At 33.1% G+C, this 17,509-nt stretch overlaps 1 protein-coding gene across 2 annotated transcripts in view; it reads left to right on the top strand.

Moving 5' to 3' along the window:
• Tmx3 (Thioredoxin-related transmembrane protein 3) overlaps positions 1-15,487 on the top strand; it is a 53,113-nt gene extending 37,626 nt beyond the window's left edge. The window contains exons 11-12 of one of the 2 annotated variants that reach the window (XM_069845497.1): positions 6,534-6,642; positions 14,605-15,487. The gene's annotated coding sequence lies outside the window, so the exon portion shown is untranslated. Of the gene's footprint in view, positions 1-6,533; positions 6,643-11,979; positions 14,576-14,604 lie in introns of those variants that run through there. The other variant, XM_069845498.1, reaches the window with a different exon arrangement.
• The last annotated feature ends 2,022 nt before the right edge of the window (positions 15,488-17,509 follow it).

Here is a 17,509-nt window from a genome sequence, read left to right as displayed (position 1 = left end):
GCTTCGTCAGACTTGGGTAGGGTAACTGTATCAATAGATGGCACCAAATACTGAATCACAATATCTACATTAATGCAGTTTTTTATTATAACATAACATTTATTTTAAGTACCAGGTCACAAGGACCCTTGCCTTTTACAATAAGAATAACAGAATAAAGAAAAATGGTGCAAATTTATAACAAAAGTGAGTAATTAAGACAAGAACTCCATCAAAGACAGAGATTGGCAACTTGAACAAAATAAAATATGAGCATTAGACAAGGTAAATAAAATAAAAATCAAGTATTAGGAAAGAGTTCTCTTATCAATGGATTGATGTGAGATCTTGAGGAATAGAGAAAGACTGATCTCTTTAACCTTATAAGGTCACTAAATAAGCTGATGTTCAAATCTTCATAAAGTTGTGCGTTTCTAATAAGGTAGTCCACTCCTGTAATGGTTTGGCAAACTGATCATTGAATGCCATCTAGTTTCTTCTGATAACATATGTGACTTTACGCCCAAATTTCACAGGTAAAGCATATAGCAACGAATCAAAGACGTGTATAACAGTAATTTTGTGTTCATTGGCAAACTTGCTTTTGAATAATGGATATAGTGCCATAAACCGTTGAAAAGATTTATCCCTCACAGTTTGAATATGTCTGAGGGTGAGACATTGTCCAATATGACCCCAAGATATTTAGTTGATGTATTGAATGGAATAGTCTGATTCTGAATACTGAGGTTTGTTAAAACACGGGAGAGGCATTTAATGAAGACAAAAAAAAAAAAAAGAAGGAATTTTTCACTGTTTATTTTTATTTTCCATTTAGTGGACCACTGAACGAGATCATGTAAACTTCTCTGGATTCGTTGAAGGCAGTATTACCGTAATATCTTTGTGTCTTGTATAAATGACAGTGTCATCAGCATACAATCCAATTGATGTTCTTGAGGTCTTTGGTATATCTTGAATGTATAACGAATATAGAATCGGGGTGTGATGGAACTTTGAGGCATTCCTCCTGTTCTGAGGTGAAAGAGTGAAGTTGTGTTGTTGCTTTTAACACAGGAGTACGTTCTTGTAGATAACTATGAATGAAGTGTAGAAACTGTAAAGGGATCTTGAAAGTGTAGAGCTTCAAAATTAAACCTTCATGGCAAACAGTATCACATGCTTGTTCACTATGCAAAAAAGAAACAGTAGTGTGCTTTTTATGAATGAGCCAGACTGGATAAAGGAAGTGAGCCGAAAGAGAGCCTTCTTGGTACTGTAATGAGATTTGAACCCGAATTGTTCACTGAAATAGATTTCCTGATAGATGTTCCGTCTTGCAGTTTCACTGAGATATTTAATTGTCTTACACTTTCATGGCATAATTTAGTTGTATAAACTCTTCTTTTAGTTGCGAAGACTCAAAATTTACACGGAGGTTTTTAATCACAACTTGAAGGAGTTTGGTATCTTTGGGCTTATGTAAAATTAAATTTTCTCATTTGTAAGAATTGTATATAGTTTATCATAGTCAGACCTCGAGCCGGTATGATATTTAATGCCGTCACTTGAGTAAATCATTCGCGAATGATGTTCAAGAAAAGGCTGAAATTTCTTATTTTGTTCGAAAATATTTCCAGCTGGAAGATTTTTAACTACAATATGCTAGCATTCTTATGAAGTCTTAAGGGAGAATGTAGAGGAGGATTAGACCCATTATTTGAAGACTTGGAAGCATTTTGATCAGCTAATCAAGAATCTTGAGCCATATCATTAGTAAGAGGACTATATTTATTCTTCAGTTGAATGTCAGGGTGGATATTTTGATTTGAAGGTGAAACATCCCATTGTGCAGCTGGTTGGATTAAACTTCAAACGTTTAGTTCCATTGTCTTCTTTATTATGTAATTTTGATTTTGAATTTTTAAGAGTGAATACCTTGAAATTTGAATCCTGAGGATGTACTTCCAAGTCATCTTGAATACAACTAAGATCCTCACATTCGGAGGAAACTGAATTAATAATTTGCAATGAAGCTTCCATTAAATAATAAAATAATAGTAGTCTATATGAAACACAATAGAACACAGAACAACACTAACAAAATTATAATACTATTTTAACTTAATAACACTATCAATTAATTAAATTAGTTTGTAAGCACTTGAAAACAGTTTGTTTACCACCATCAACAATCGAACCTATTACTGCAGTCTTCAAGTCAATATAGGATGTAGTACCGTGACTTGCATACAGATGACATTGATCTGAGGAAGCTACTGAAATCCGAGGGGGGTGGAGAGTTGAATTTCCTCAGACCTGAGTAGGGTAGTTGAATCAATAGATGGCACCAAATACTGAATTACAATACCTAATACCTACATTAATGCAGTCTTCAAGTCGATATAGGATACTTACAGAAGTATAGTCTTGAGGACTTCTATAAACATCTCATAAAAGAAAGTCAGCACGTTAAGCCTCAGGCTGCAGTGCAAGCCTTCGGGCCATCCTCAGTAAGGGGAAAAATATATATGTACAGTCCCAAAAACAAAAATATGACCCAACTCTGGAAGATCCTTACAGAGCACGATTCACACCACAACAATTTAACCACAGTTTGCAACCCAGTATTATTTGAGTAGTATTACAGAAAAGTATTTCAGAACTAATGCAAAAAAAAAAAACACAAAATTAATTAGAAAATAAGAATTAATGCCTAAGAGTCATTATTAAACAAACACAATACAGTAGGATAACCCTGATTATGACAATTCATCGCAAGTATTCTGATAGCTCTGTGCTAGCATCCTTGCTCACAGACTACAAAGTTCAGAGCCCAGGTACTGTTGAGGAAAGAGTTTTTTTTTTTTATTAATTATGCATGTTAATTTCGTTTACCATCATTCTATTTTACTGCATGATGTATAAATATTCATCTGCTATTAAGAATAGATCAATTTTCATCGCATCTTTTGAAATGCCTTTTGGGTTTAAGCAACAATTGACGTAAAATGAATTTCAATAACTGTCAAAGAGATTTTGTGTGTACCACTGTTTTGGAGCACTGAACGTGCACAATGTGTTGAATTTGGAACTTAGAAAATCCATGCTGGCCATTTTTTTTCTGGAACTGTATACACATAAGAAAAGATCACACTTTTACAGTGAGCAGTATATCCAGTTTCCTTTCTTCATTGATTTCCACTGTTACATTGCGAGTATTAATATTATTGATTTATTAATAGAGTGCTACGGAATGAGCACTCTGTGATTTTGTTTAATGAAAAGTTTAAAAATAATTTCTTTTAGATAGCCATTCCTAAAAGTAGAGCTTCTAGGCAAGCCTATTAAAAATGGACTATTATACAATAGCGTGCAAAAAGTTCTTTTAACACTGTCAACAGTTTGCATCAGTTGTCAGTTGTTTCTCACCAGATGTCACATGGCAGCAATCACAACCAATCCATAAAATGGTTCAAACAATGACAGGCTTACTTTTAAACATGAATATTTTTGGTTAAAAATGTATACAAATTAAATTGCTTCAAGAATTATTTATTACATTGATAAATGATAACCATAGTAAAACCCTCCTTAACTGAACTTCGGTTAACCAAAATCTGGCTTATCTAAAACAACATCGCAAAAAAAAAAAAAAAAAAAAAAAAAAAAGCAGCCAATGTTTTGCAAATTTAGCTCCCTGTGAAGCTGATTTGAATTATTTCAAGGGAAAAATTGTCCCAGGGCTGGGTATTGAAACCCGGAACTTTTGGCTGAGCACACCAGTGTTCTACCGACTGAGCTACTCAGGATCTGTAACACGGGCTCAATTTTTCCCTTTTATATCCCCATATCTCAAGTGGGCTGACAAGATGCCAGAACCCAACACAGTGCACACAAACTCTGCGTGACTTGAATTGTGATTTTCTGTTAACGAACAGTGATGTTTATTATGCAAATCTGGCTCTCAGGTATAGCTCCTTGCGAAGCTGACTTGAATAATTTCAAGGGAAAAATTGTTCTGGGACTGGGTATCATGGTGTGCTCAGCCAAAGGTCCCGGGTTCAAAACCCGGCCTCAGAAAAATTTTTTCCTTGAAATTATTTCAGCCAGTGTTTTGTTTATCCCTGCAATATTTTGTTCATTCCCTATAGCATGGCTATAAATTTAAGTGTCAATGTTCTCACAGTAATGCTACATCTGTTTTCCACCTCCATCCCCAAGCACTTGTTTTGTGTAGTAACCGAGCACGGTTAAGTGAGATGTTCTTTTCACTCCACCCCCTCCTCCCACCTACCCGGGAATTAAAGGATTATGATGTATGCATTCGAGGTAAATTTCCAATTTCTCATTCATTTTAGTTGTGTTGCAGTTATCGCGTTATCAGTATATCTTATTTTTTAGTTCCATGAGTGCGATGTCAAGTAAAAGAGAACTCGTATATTTTACTCATCAAGCACTGACATGATGTTGCAGCTCGCAAGCAATGCGAGAAAAAGAGACAAAGTGATAACTGATTATTGGATGTGCAATTACAATATTAAATTCATTGAAGTTTTGTTTATAATTTACATGCTTAACAATCTCTTTTCCTTCCCACTTTTACCGAAAATGTTTCTTATCGATTATCCGAAAAATCACGTTATCCGAAATGGCTCCGCCCCCTTTATATGAAACAATTTAGAATTAGATTAATTATAAAATATTAGGAGGTATCTAGGTTTGAACGGGAACCTCTCAGTCTGTAGTCCAGTGCTCTACCATTGAACTACAACACCACTAGCTTTTAGTGTGATAAAGTTTCACTATTGAATGAGAAAGAATACAGCAGAGAAGTCGGAAAATCGTCTCTGCACCAGCATAGACGAATGGCTAAAAAATGGTGTGTAAAACACATATTAAATTTTTTTTCTCATAGGATTCCGCCACTCACCTGCGGCCTTGTTTCGCAGACATTCCTTCTTATAAAATAAAATGTAATTTTTAACAATGTATCGTAAATAACTAGGTATTATGGCAGAAGTATTAACAGTGCAAAACTTGGTTCATTCAAGATTGAAAATAAAATATGGCACCTATGAAGAGGAGAGTACTGCGTGTTCAGTTCAAAGTGTGTCATGGCTCGCTGTATGCCATCATGTGGCTAGCCGATGAGCCTAGAGAATTTAATCTTCCTACACTTCCGCAAAGCATTACCTATGTGCCAGAGAAGTTGCCTAGCAAGTACGGCGTTCATTCTGAAGAGTACTTACCGATACGTACGCTATTGCCGGTAGTGGCAGGAATGTGAACTGTTTGGAAACACGTACTGAGGTGAGTTTTTTTTCTTTATGAGGATTAAGATGATTACTTAGGTATTTGTTGACATTAACTTCGATGGTCAATATGGACACAGAGCATTTGATTTGTGTTGTGGAATGTTGCCGTTACCAATGATAACAAATACCCTGTGTACGATTTGCCCGCGCAAAATACAGTTTGAAAGAGGTTATGGTAGCACACAGACCGTACAGACCGCCATCTGTTACTACGACATTCAAGTTATACCGTACACGTTCTCAAGTTCAGATTGAACGCCTTGAATAATAGGCAACTTCTCTGACATAAAAGCTGAAACTCACTTCATATTGCTGACTTACAACAGTGACGTCATGACACACTTTGAAATGAACACCCAGTATAGCAAATATATTATCATTAAGAATATAATTTTGAAATCTCTGTAGAAAGCTGTTTATTTTTAAAATAACAAATTATTACTCCTTTGTTTCATTTAGGATAATTCTGACAATTACGAATTTGTTAATTGTGTTGTCATAAAACATTGTAAATGACACACATTAATCCCAAAAGTAGAGTAAATCCATTAAGATTGCCTTTATCTCACAAGAAGCACAGAGATTCTGCAACTAAATCATATCCAACACCTACCATTGAATTAATCTGAGTTCGCCATCTGGGCTTTGGTACATGGTTCGATGCCCAGCGTGGTCAATAAAATAGATTTATCCTTCATCCACGGTACTGGTTGTTTGTCCTTGGTTATGTGTTGTCTCAGAGGTCGCTCTGTGCCAATCTTACCACAATCAGCAGTGAGACTTGTAATGCGTGCTTGTCTAGTATTGATCCAATGATGTATCCTCACCTATACCGCATTGGATTGTTAAGCCTGTGTCAAAGCAGTAGTTGAAATACAATAATAAAAGAAAGAATTCAATTGGAACGTATGCAGATGATATGCCAGAATTTTTAATACTAATACTGTATATAACAACCATAGTTTACTTGGAATATTTTGGCATATATATATATATATATATATATATATATATATATATATATATATATATATATATATATATATAAAAGGAAAACCGGTGATTTACTTGAAAGTCAAATTCTTAATTTTTATACCAAACTTTGGTAATAAATACATGTATTCCATAATGAAATTAGGTAATTAACTGCTTTTACTCTCATATTTTGGAATAAATGATTGTCTTTTCTTGTATTATTATGTTTATGTGTCTTATGCCCAATGTTATTCCTTATAGGGTGTGCAGCCAAAATATTTAGATGTCTGTTACAGAAGGTGTTGCTTATAGTAGGCCTATTGGCTTGACAACTGAAATAGCAACATTAATTACTGATGTGCTGTTAAAGGTAGGATGTTATTTATAAATTTGAAAATCAAATCAATAAGTGTAAATAAGTTGTAAATCTCTTTATTATTTCTATTTTGATGTATGCATTTTATCTAAAATTTTACATTAGATAATATATTAATAAATCAATAATATTACGTAATTTGAAGTGGGCATTTTATATATTAAAAGTTATATGAAATCATGACGAGACAGAATAATAGATTAGTAGTTAAATTGTATATACAAAATTAAAAAATGAATAAAAAGGACCATAAAGTAGCATACAAAATTATATTATTATTTTTTAGAGTGTTGGCACAGGTACGTTTATTTTAAGAATGACTTTATAAACATTATTGTCTAATTTCTTCAACAGACTTGAATTTATCCCAATATTCATTACTTATCAAATAAAGAATCGATTTTCTGATTTGGTAACTATTTTATCGAAATTAAATACATACTGCATTTTACAACTGTTTTGTAGATAATTTTAATATTGTCATCCTGTGTATAAAGCTGCTGTGAGAAGAAATATTAGGGTATATTTTTCCTATAGTTTTTACAGTATTTTCTCTGTAGCTTAAAACATTTTGATAATTTGAAAGGAGTAGAGTCACACAATTTCCAACAATAATATTTGTATTCTTGAAAATTAATTTCCGTTTATTCAGCTATTAATTTCCTGCTGTTCATATTAGGGCCATGTAAACAGGGTTAAAAAAAAAGAGAAGACAGATTATCTGCATATATGCTGCATTGTGGTCTTTATATCGTAATAAAACTTTTACCCTTAAAATAAGTTTTATTACTCTGAAAATTCCACAATTCTTATCCAACTCATATTACTTTTTCATTAACAGGAAGATAATTATATCTTTGGAGTTTATGGCTGTGATGCACTATCTATGACATGTGTGGTATCATTATTATGTTGTGATATGTTACACAGATCTGCCTGCAATCTCCTGACTCCATTTTTCTTTTCCTACATCTACACTAGTATTATCGACGATGTGTAAAGTATGATTACCAGTTGAGGGACTTAGATCATACCTTAGTGCTAAAAGGAGAAATTAAGAGAGCTTTATTACACTATTAATTTTTATACCGTATATTAGAGTCAAAACAATAACACACTAGTTGGTTTTTTTAATCATTCATACTCTCTGATACATACGTAATGTTCCGAGATTTTTATTTTTAAGTATTGAAATTTGTACCTTCTATAAAAAGCCAGACTTTATACGTAATATTGATGTACAGTAACTCATATTCCTCGAAGATGAATTTGAATAAATTAAATTTACATTTTTAAATCTTGTTTTACAGCCTGTTCAAAATATTAGGCCAGCAACATGAAATTTATATTTGATTTCTGATTTTATATTTCTAAGGTAACATATGTGAGAAACTGAATCCTTAATAATTTGAAGACTTCTTATTTTTAAGTTTTGAATGTATATTTTTATGTAATATTTTTAATGTTGCTTACTGAATTCGTGTTGTTGAAGGAAGAGCAAAATGGATCAATATATTCAGTATTGTTGAGTCACTGAAGTGATTTGCTCCTCACTGAAGTAGGTTAATATCAGTAAGGCAAATATTTTTTTTCATTATTTCAAGCGTAATTTATAAGATCATCTCATTCTTTGTATGGTAGGGAGTTGCTTTAATATTGCAGAATACATACTACTGTTCTTTCTGTGCCCTGTGTTTAACTGCCATTGTTATGATCCATTACCAAATGGGCTATACAATTAATATATTTTTGGAACTATAGTAAAACTTGTTTTACTACCTTTGATTACATTCGGATGTGGTGAACTGAATATAAACTAATTGTAGTTTGTGACATTTTGTTCCTAATGAATGTGCATAATTGGTATTGAATTATATTTAATTAAGTATATAAAATCATTGTTTTGTATATTCGAATTTTATGAGTTAGAGACCTACCGAGAGACTTTACAATATTATTCAATAAATTCCCATTATTTAAGTATTGCTTCAGAGGAAAACCTGTTATAATGGCATGGATGTTTATGATGTGAAAAGACTGCAGTCTACCTATTATTAAGCAAGAAAACTGAAAATACAAAATATCATATTGAAAATATTTTTCAATTGTGAGATTTCTATCTCCGTAAAACTATTTTCAACCGAAATTCTCTTTCTCATTTTGAATTTGATTCGATTTACCGGACTCTAAAGACAAACCTCTTACTATTCATTATGATGCATTTTAATTTTTGTACTGTCCACAGTGAAGGAATAACACGAAAAATGTTTAAAATTTGCACACTTTTAGGAAAAGTGCAAAAATAAAAGGTAACTTCGTAAAACTAGCATTTATGCTGTGTGGAGAAACATCTCTGTAAGAAGTAAATATAATTATAACTTTCTAGCTGTTCTGTCTCCAAGGAATGACTTACAGTCACTATGCTAAAAGTTGTCAAAACTCATTATGTACATAAAAGCTGAAAAAGTATTTTCTAATAAATGAAGTATATATTTCTTTATAAACTAGCTATTTGAAATGTATAAAAATTCATTATGTGCTGAAAGTTAAGTCTAATGGTGCATAAACATCCAAGCTCGATTTATTCTTGTACGTTGTGTGGATAATCACGCTGTGCTTGTGATTTTTATTGTACATTCCTCCATTCCATTTTATCACAATTTATGAAACATACAACACTGTATAAGAAGAATAATCTTATTTTACAATAAAAGTGAGCTGTAATTTTCACAGGAAATAGTCGTACTTCATTTTATATGGACCTTTTTAACATGACTTTAAGGTATATATTATGCATGTCTTTAAATTATGTTGTTTCAGGGAAAAAATATAGTACACCTTATTGTGAAACACGACAATGGAAAATGAAGAAACTCAATCTATAGATTGGAAGTTAAGTAATTAATGTGAACTGTTCATGAGTTGTTGTCATATCACAAATTTTTAATTAACATCAATAGGTAAAACTATTAAAATTATTTTTTGTGCAGATTATGAAATTTTGATTGCAAAACAAAAGTTGAACAACACAGAACTTATATAAAATTGCCCATAGATATTGTATAAAAATATTTATCTCCAACACAAAACTATAACTGGGAATCAAAATTTAAGTTGGAGACCAAATAGTAGGCGGATGTAAGCAGCAGCTGTAGCACATTGGAGACTTTATGCTGGTTAGCTGACAGAAACATCAGGAATGTTTGCTGGGGACTCACTGTACATTCTAATTTAACATATCTTCTTCTGTTCCTCGTCCTCTTCCCCCAGGATTTGTATAAATATTTGCTATGGTTAATTTTAATTCATCCTCACCTTATCTGCTGGTTAATACAGTAATGTCCGTAAATTTGTGGTGGGATTTTAAATGTTTATGTAATTGTAATGAAACATGCTCCTCCAACAGAAGTAATGGAGTACTCACGTTTCCTTTTAATGTTGCTGTAAGAAGCACTCTGTTGTTTAATGAAATTGTCATTTTTTGTTTTCCATTAGTTCTAAACAAAGTTTAGTGGTACAAACTTGCCTTTAAGTGCAGAGCAAACTGCGAGAGAGAACTGTGCTTTATGATGTTGCCGAATATTTTGGTGTTAATGTTTCTACCAGTCAGAGGGTTTACTGAAGATACAGAGAGCTTGGCATCTAAGCAGAAGACCAGGGTCAGACCCTGGAAGAGTGACATCAGCTCAGGTTGATTGTTATTTGCGAATCCAAGTTTCATTCAATCACCACATGACTGCAGCAGAAGCCAGAAATCGCCTTGAGTAAGCAATGGGGGTTAGTGTGAGTGGAAGAACATTAAGAACTGGAAGTTAACCTTGTCTCTAGAAGGCCAGACACAGGCCCATTGCCAACACTTCAACATTGGGCAGCACGTCTTCACTTTGCTTGTCAATATCAGGGATGGACAGAAAATAAATGGCAGACAGTGCTTTTCACCAGTGAGTTGAGATTTTATCTCACAAGCAAACTTTTTTCTTTCACCATGTTAATAATGTCAAAAGAACTGCTTATACAAATTTTGGTCACTCGACTGCAATTACAAGGGCCGCAAAAAAATGTTTGCGAGGAGCTGTTAACAGAAAGAAAACACAATTCTATGGGAAAAATTTATTGAAACAGACGCAGCAGTTGTTGAGGAATTTTTCAACATATTCCCCACAGGAACTGGGCTCGAGAGAGCGGTACAGACAGTTCTGAAATGCTGGTTCCAATCTCAGGCAGCTGACTTCTACGACACAAAGATGCAAAAATTGATCCCGTGGTATGACAAATGTCTCCATTCTAGTGGGGCATATGTTGAAAAATAGCGCAACATCTGCTGTATCTGTTTCATTAAATCTTTCCATGCAACTGTGCTTTTTTTTTTTTTTCTGTAAATGGCTCTAGGGAAAATCACTTCTGGACACCCTTGTAATTGTGATCGAGAGGCCAAAATTTGTATAAGCACTTCTTTTGACATTATTAACATGGTGGAAAGAAACAAATTTAACTTTTTTTATCTGCCCCCATCAGACTGTTTGCTCGTCAGAGCACTAGATGGAGGAGGACTGAGGAGAGAGATTCCCCTGTTGCCTTCTCAAGGACACCATTCCATAGTGGTTCTGTCATTATATGGTGTGGCATGTTTGATAGTCAGGATGGAACTGGTGTTCGTTGAGGATGTGGTACCCTTTGCACCCTCTTTATTGGGGATGATTTTAGGCTGATGCAAACCACTGCAGCTCTGTGACGCACGTGTTTTAATGAGGTGGAGATTCAGGCACTAGTCTGCCAGCACGAAGCCCATTGAACATGTTTAGGATGTTTTGGGAAGAAACATTCACCAGTGTTTCTGAGAGCCTCTAACAACTTAAGGATATTCTGCATGAGGAATGAGAATGCATACCACAGAACATCGCAATGATCAACAGCATGCCAGAAAGACTATGGAAATACCCATTTCTAATGGTGACAGTGAACCTCAGTGAGAGTTGCTTGTGTGGTTATTGACAGAAAAATCCTAGAAAAGTAAACCAGATCAGCCAGAACAAAAAAAAACAGTGTATATGATGATGATGATCATCATCATCCTTCCACATACTGTATATTAATAATTAGTATGTGATATTTACCAAATTTTGCCTACCTTGAGACGTGACACTAATGACTTACAAAACTGTTAATGAGGCGTCTAAAATTGATTTGTAAAGACTATATATTTGGGCCAAACCATAAGGAAAATAATATTGTTTCTTCGTTTAATGGACTTTAATTATATATATATTTCGGAAAACGTATTATGTGTCTTCCTCGTGTTAAATTTTACATTACCTCTTTAACATGTTTCAGCCTGTTATCGGCCATCTTCAGAACTGGTTGTTGCTGGTCTTGGCGCCTTTTGTTTGTGTTTCCTGTGGGGATGTGTTTGTGATGTTTCCGAAGTGATATAGTGTTAAAAGTTGTGTAATCAAGATGTATAAAAAAATATATATATATATTTTAAATTTAGTGTTACATTTTTTGTGCTGGTCAATGTAAATGAACTGTAATAGCCGACATATCCTGCCGGAAAGTAAGTGTATGTGGTACATTAATTTTAAAATGTATGCCACACTTCCCCACTTCGACCATTGCCTGAAAATCAACTCTTAAGTAGTTGAGCCTAATTTTTCAAAAGTATCTTTTAATGAAGTTTGCCGTGATGAAAATTAGCTTATTTGTACATTTGAGGTGTTGAGATGCAAAACTTGTCTTATCAAAAAATTGAATTAGTACATGTACAGACTTTTGAATAATCCCTTAACTATTCTATATAGGAAAGATTTAACTAAACGCACATAATCCTTAATAAAGTACCCACTGAAAATGTTTTGCTTATTCAAAACTTGTGTGATTCATATACATATTTATGCAACAAAACTTGTTATATTTCACGCACATTCAATTCATATACTGAATGTTTGTTTCCAAAACTCTTGTAATCCAAAGATAGAATCACGTAAATGTTTAGTGCTGACGAGGGAAAATTGTTGAGAATATGGTAAAACTGGCCAAATTTTTTTTTGTTTTTGTTTTTTTTGTTTGTTTGTTTAGAATTATTGAATATAGGTTACAAGGCACCAAAATAGTGCTCTCTCGCTCTCCACTATATCTCTGTAATGAATCCAGCAGGTAATGCTTCACAGGTTTGAAGCACCATTTCCTCTTCTTACTGAAATATTAATTTTGCAAAGAGTAATAGGTTTTTAGTTTCTTTTTTTCTCAGAATTGCTTATAATGGATAAGACTAATTTTGCACCTCATTTGTATTACAAGAGTCACACCATGGTAATGGTGATTTTATCATGTGTTCCAATTCTGCTGCGATAGGGAAAGAAATATAATAGAATGTAGCCATTTTCTCTTCCACAGACTGAATTTGTGAACAGGTCAAAGCTTCATGGGATGCTGTGAGAACTGAGACAATGGCTAAATCATTAAGAAATGTGGCATTAGTAATGTATTGAATAGTGCAGAGGACAATTTGTTGTATGAGAACTCAGATTCTGTTTGAGAAGAGGTTTCAAGTTACTCTTTATTTAGCTATGGAGATTAGTTTCTGGGTTTTGATGAAGAAGATAAAAAGTTGTTCTTTTCTAGTTAGATTAGGTATTTGATGGAAGTATACCTATATATTACTTTTTGTAAAAGTTGAGAAGTTTGACTGAATGGATGATGCCATTGACAAAATAATTAATTTTGGACTATGATGACAATGACTGCAGTAATGATAGCAATATGGATTGTGCCTAATTGTAAATTGAAATAAGCCTGTAAAATAGTTATAAAATATGTACATAATATGTGTAAGTAATTTATATAATAGGTGTAGTATAGTTGAAGCCAGCGATTTTGGCATGTGACTTCTATGACATTTCCAGTAGACAAGCCAGTGTTCTGTGTGAGCTGCATGAATGAGTTGCGATAACACTCTTAAGTCATTTATATGTTCATACCCGCTGCTCATACCCTTATTATGAAACACACCACAGTACAATCCGATTCATAGAAATTCCATAAATGCCTTTCGTTCGTAATAGTTTTACAGTACTTCTCCTACATTTTCTAAATTAAAAGGAAAAAAAGCATTGCATAGCCAGAGCCAAGAAATTACTGCAAATGTTTGTTACTTCAAGAAGTGACAGGCAAAAAATTAGGTATGAATTGTGTCGAATTAGCTTCATTAATAACAGACATTCATGAAGTACAAAAATGAGTTGTGGAAGCAACAAGAATCGACATGTTCGAGTTAGTTAGTTAGTGGGGTTTAAAAAGGGCGCGTCAGCATCTATGGCTATTTGCGCCCTTATCTAAAATTCTTTACAGTGTTCGAGTTCAAGAGTGATAAATAACCGAAAGAGATATGCTGAAGTAAGAAAATACGTAATTCGATAAACCAAGCAAGAAACCTTATGTTTCAAAAAGATTAATGGAAACAGATGAATATAAGAACTTAATTAAATTAATAATTCATTCACACATAGCATGTGTTTACAAACAATGGTAATCCTTGGACAATGAGGCAGTCTCTGAGCAATAAGTGACGAAAAAAAGTAAATTCGATTCTTGTGTTGTTTAGTCTGAGTCTGATAGTATTGTCGAGCTTGAGTGATGAAATTTTTTACCATGGTAATTCCTACATCTATAGTATCTGCCATTAACTGATTTAAATTCTTATTTATTAAGAAACTACAGAATGCAGAAAATGTTTAACTTTTTCACCATCTTCATAATCTGTGTCAGCAATTTCGCATTTTCTTTCTGGCGGTCTTCTGAAACGAAAGACCAGGACTTGAATTATCGTTTTCGTTTTTTGCCTCATAAACTTCAGCACCACAAGGGAAGGGATGGGTGAAAATTTGGTAATTTTTGGTTAAAAAAAAAATTACTTTCTAGTTTTTTTTTTTTTTATAAAATGATATGTTTCTTTTGCAGATGTTTATGCAGCTGAACAAGTTACTATAATATTATACACACTGATTGTGAAGGCAGATATCAACATTCATCTGCGCCCTAGAACAGGACAGTTTTCGGTTAAGAAAGCATATACACCTAAGGAAATGGAGGAAATTGTTTTGTCCTTTTTATTGAATGAACTTTCCTCAAAAGTATTGCGAATAAAAGAAGAGAGAAAAAACATTTTGAAATATTCAACTAATTTTCCCTGCACAAATTGCATCAATTGAAAAATATAATTACCATTCACAATAAATATTTTATAAATTCTAAAAATTTGTTTATTAATCTAGAAGCATTTTCATTACTGTCCCTCCCTATTAGAGGAATCAAACATGAAAACAGCACTATTTGCAGATGATATAGTTTTGTGGACTTCCGGATCTTACAGACATAGAGACAAAATTCAAAATTCTGCTCTTAAAGCTCTAAATCAACTACATGAATGGAATATATCAAATTTGATGACACTCAATTTAAGCAAAAGTAACTACCAAATATTTTCACTCTGTAAAAAAGAAAGAGAATTCAATATCCAATACAATGGCCAACACCTTCCTAGGACTTGTGAATTCAAATATCTTGGAGTTATTTTCGATAGTAAGTTAACTTGGAGCAACCATTTGAAATACATTTCTGAAAAAGCTCGTAAAAGATTCTCCCTTCTAAAAAGACTAGCAGGAAAGAAATGGGGATGCTCTAGGAATACTTTGAACACTACATACAAAATGTTTATACAGCCAGTGCTGACATACTGCGGAGAAATTTTAATTACTTCACCTTTCATAAACGACATAGAATATGTTCAAAACCAAGCTCTCAGACTCATTACTGGTGGAATCAAAACAACGCCAATAGATTCTATGAGATTCCTCACTAATATTAACAGCATCAAAATGACAATAGAAGAAAAAGCACTGATTCAATATGAAAAACTTATCAGATTACCAGGAAACAATTGGCATTCATACAGTCCTCTCTGTAGATTGAAAACTCAAAAAAGTTTCAAGATTTAAAACAGAAAATCAATATCCCGAATTTAAAAGAAAACCTACAAATTAAACTAAACCCTTTAACTCTATTAAATATAGAATATAATCTTAATTTAACAGAAGAAATACTAAAATCAGAAGTAAACACTGAAATACTAAAACAATTTGTCTTTAGAGACAATTAATATTAGGTACCCTCCACAAAACTGGCTTCATTTATACACTGACGGATCCTTGATCTCCAGAGAACAAGGTGCCGGTGCAGGTGTTACGTGCTGTCTCTTCTCACTTTATAGATCTCTTGGGTATGGAACAACAAGTTTTGATGGAGAAATCATTGCAATAAGTAAAAGTCTCAGGAATCTTCTATCCACATCAATAAATTTAGGAATGCAGTTATATTGTCAGACTCCAAAGCAGCTATTCTATCAATCGTCTGTAAACAGACACCTTCATCTCAAACAGCAGAAATAACTAAAATGCTCTCTCAATTAATATCACTCAATAAAAGAATTGTATTCCAATGGATACCATCCCATTGTGGAATCCTGGGAAACGAGAATGCGGATGCTTTAGCAAAGAAGGGCAGCACTGCTACTTACAGACCTGTTAATAAATCTACGTATTACTCTGTGAAAAGATTTATTAGACTTCAACAAACAAAATTTGATAACACAATCTCAAGGGTAAAAATGTTACTCTCTGCATCAAAATCAACAGTTACTTCCCGATTTACCACGAAAATCATCTGTAGCTGCATTTAGATTGGCAACAGGCCATGATTGTTTGGCCAAACACCTGCAAGGAATTGGAATATATCAGTCCCCTAACTGCCCATTGTGCAACTCAAACCAAGAAATGGATTCGGAACACCTCAAAATCTGTGCTTCAGTGGCTAGCCATGATAATATCTTTGAAAAAATATTGGAGTGAAAGAGGTCAAATGACTTCATTGTCAAACGTCCGGCATTAGAAAACAACAACAACTCTTTATCTTTCACCGTCTCTGCAGCTCATCTCTGGACTCTCTACCACAACATGTCAGAGGCTGTTGGACTTTGTCTACTTTAAAAAATAAAATAAAATTGCACTTTTTCAATTCAGATTTCTTTCAATTATAAGCCTTTTTCTCTGCAATAGATTTGTAAAAATATATACATTTCTTTTCCTTCCATTCCCCTTTTTTGTTTTCTTGATCACCAGATGAATTTATCATCATACCCTTTTTGTTGTGGATTTTACTTAATTTTCGTATTTCTTTTCTTCTTTTTTATTATTATTATTTTATTACATTCCATTTTGTTATATTCTTCCTTACGTTTTCCATACTAACTTTTTGTACAAAATGAGTTGCTTTTATTATATTTCAATGTCTTTTACTTTTTTTCTATTATGGTATTATTTTCATGTTGTTTAATGTCGATTTTGTTATGCTATCATTATTATTATTATTATTATTATTTTGTAATATGTTAGTATTCTGTTCTTTAACTTTTTGTTAAATTTTCACTGCTTGTATACTTTGTGACTTGGTAGAGTGTAAGAGAAGGCCTTATGGCCTTAACTCTGCCAGTATAAATAAATAATAATAATAATAATAATAATTATTATTATTATTATTGGCTGATGACTGGACTAAATTCCAGCACAAAATTTATTCAGGATATATAAAAATTAAATTGTTGAATTTATACTATCGAAAGGTTTTTATATATCCCCTTAAATACATGTATTAACTGTGTTTTTGTCTATCTGTATTACCCGATGTTTTCTTTTTTAATATAAATATTCATGGTACTGAATCTGTCATATTGAATTCGCACAAATTTTATTATTCGTAATTTCCGTCTTGAAAACTCTTCTGATATCAAATTTAATTTCTCACCCATTTT

Source organism: Periplaneta americana, chromosome 14 (genome assembly GCF_040183065.1).
Source record: "Periplaneta americana isolate PAMFEO1 chromosome 14, P.americana_PAMFEO1_priV1, whole genome shotgun sequence".
NCBI classification, from domain to species: domain Eukaryota; kingdom Metazoa; phylum Arthropoda; class Insecta; order Blattodea; family Blattidae; genus Periplaneta; species Periplaneta americana.
This window is presented reverse-complemented; position numbering and strand designations above follow the sequence as displayed.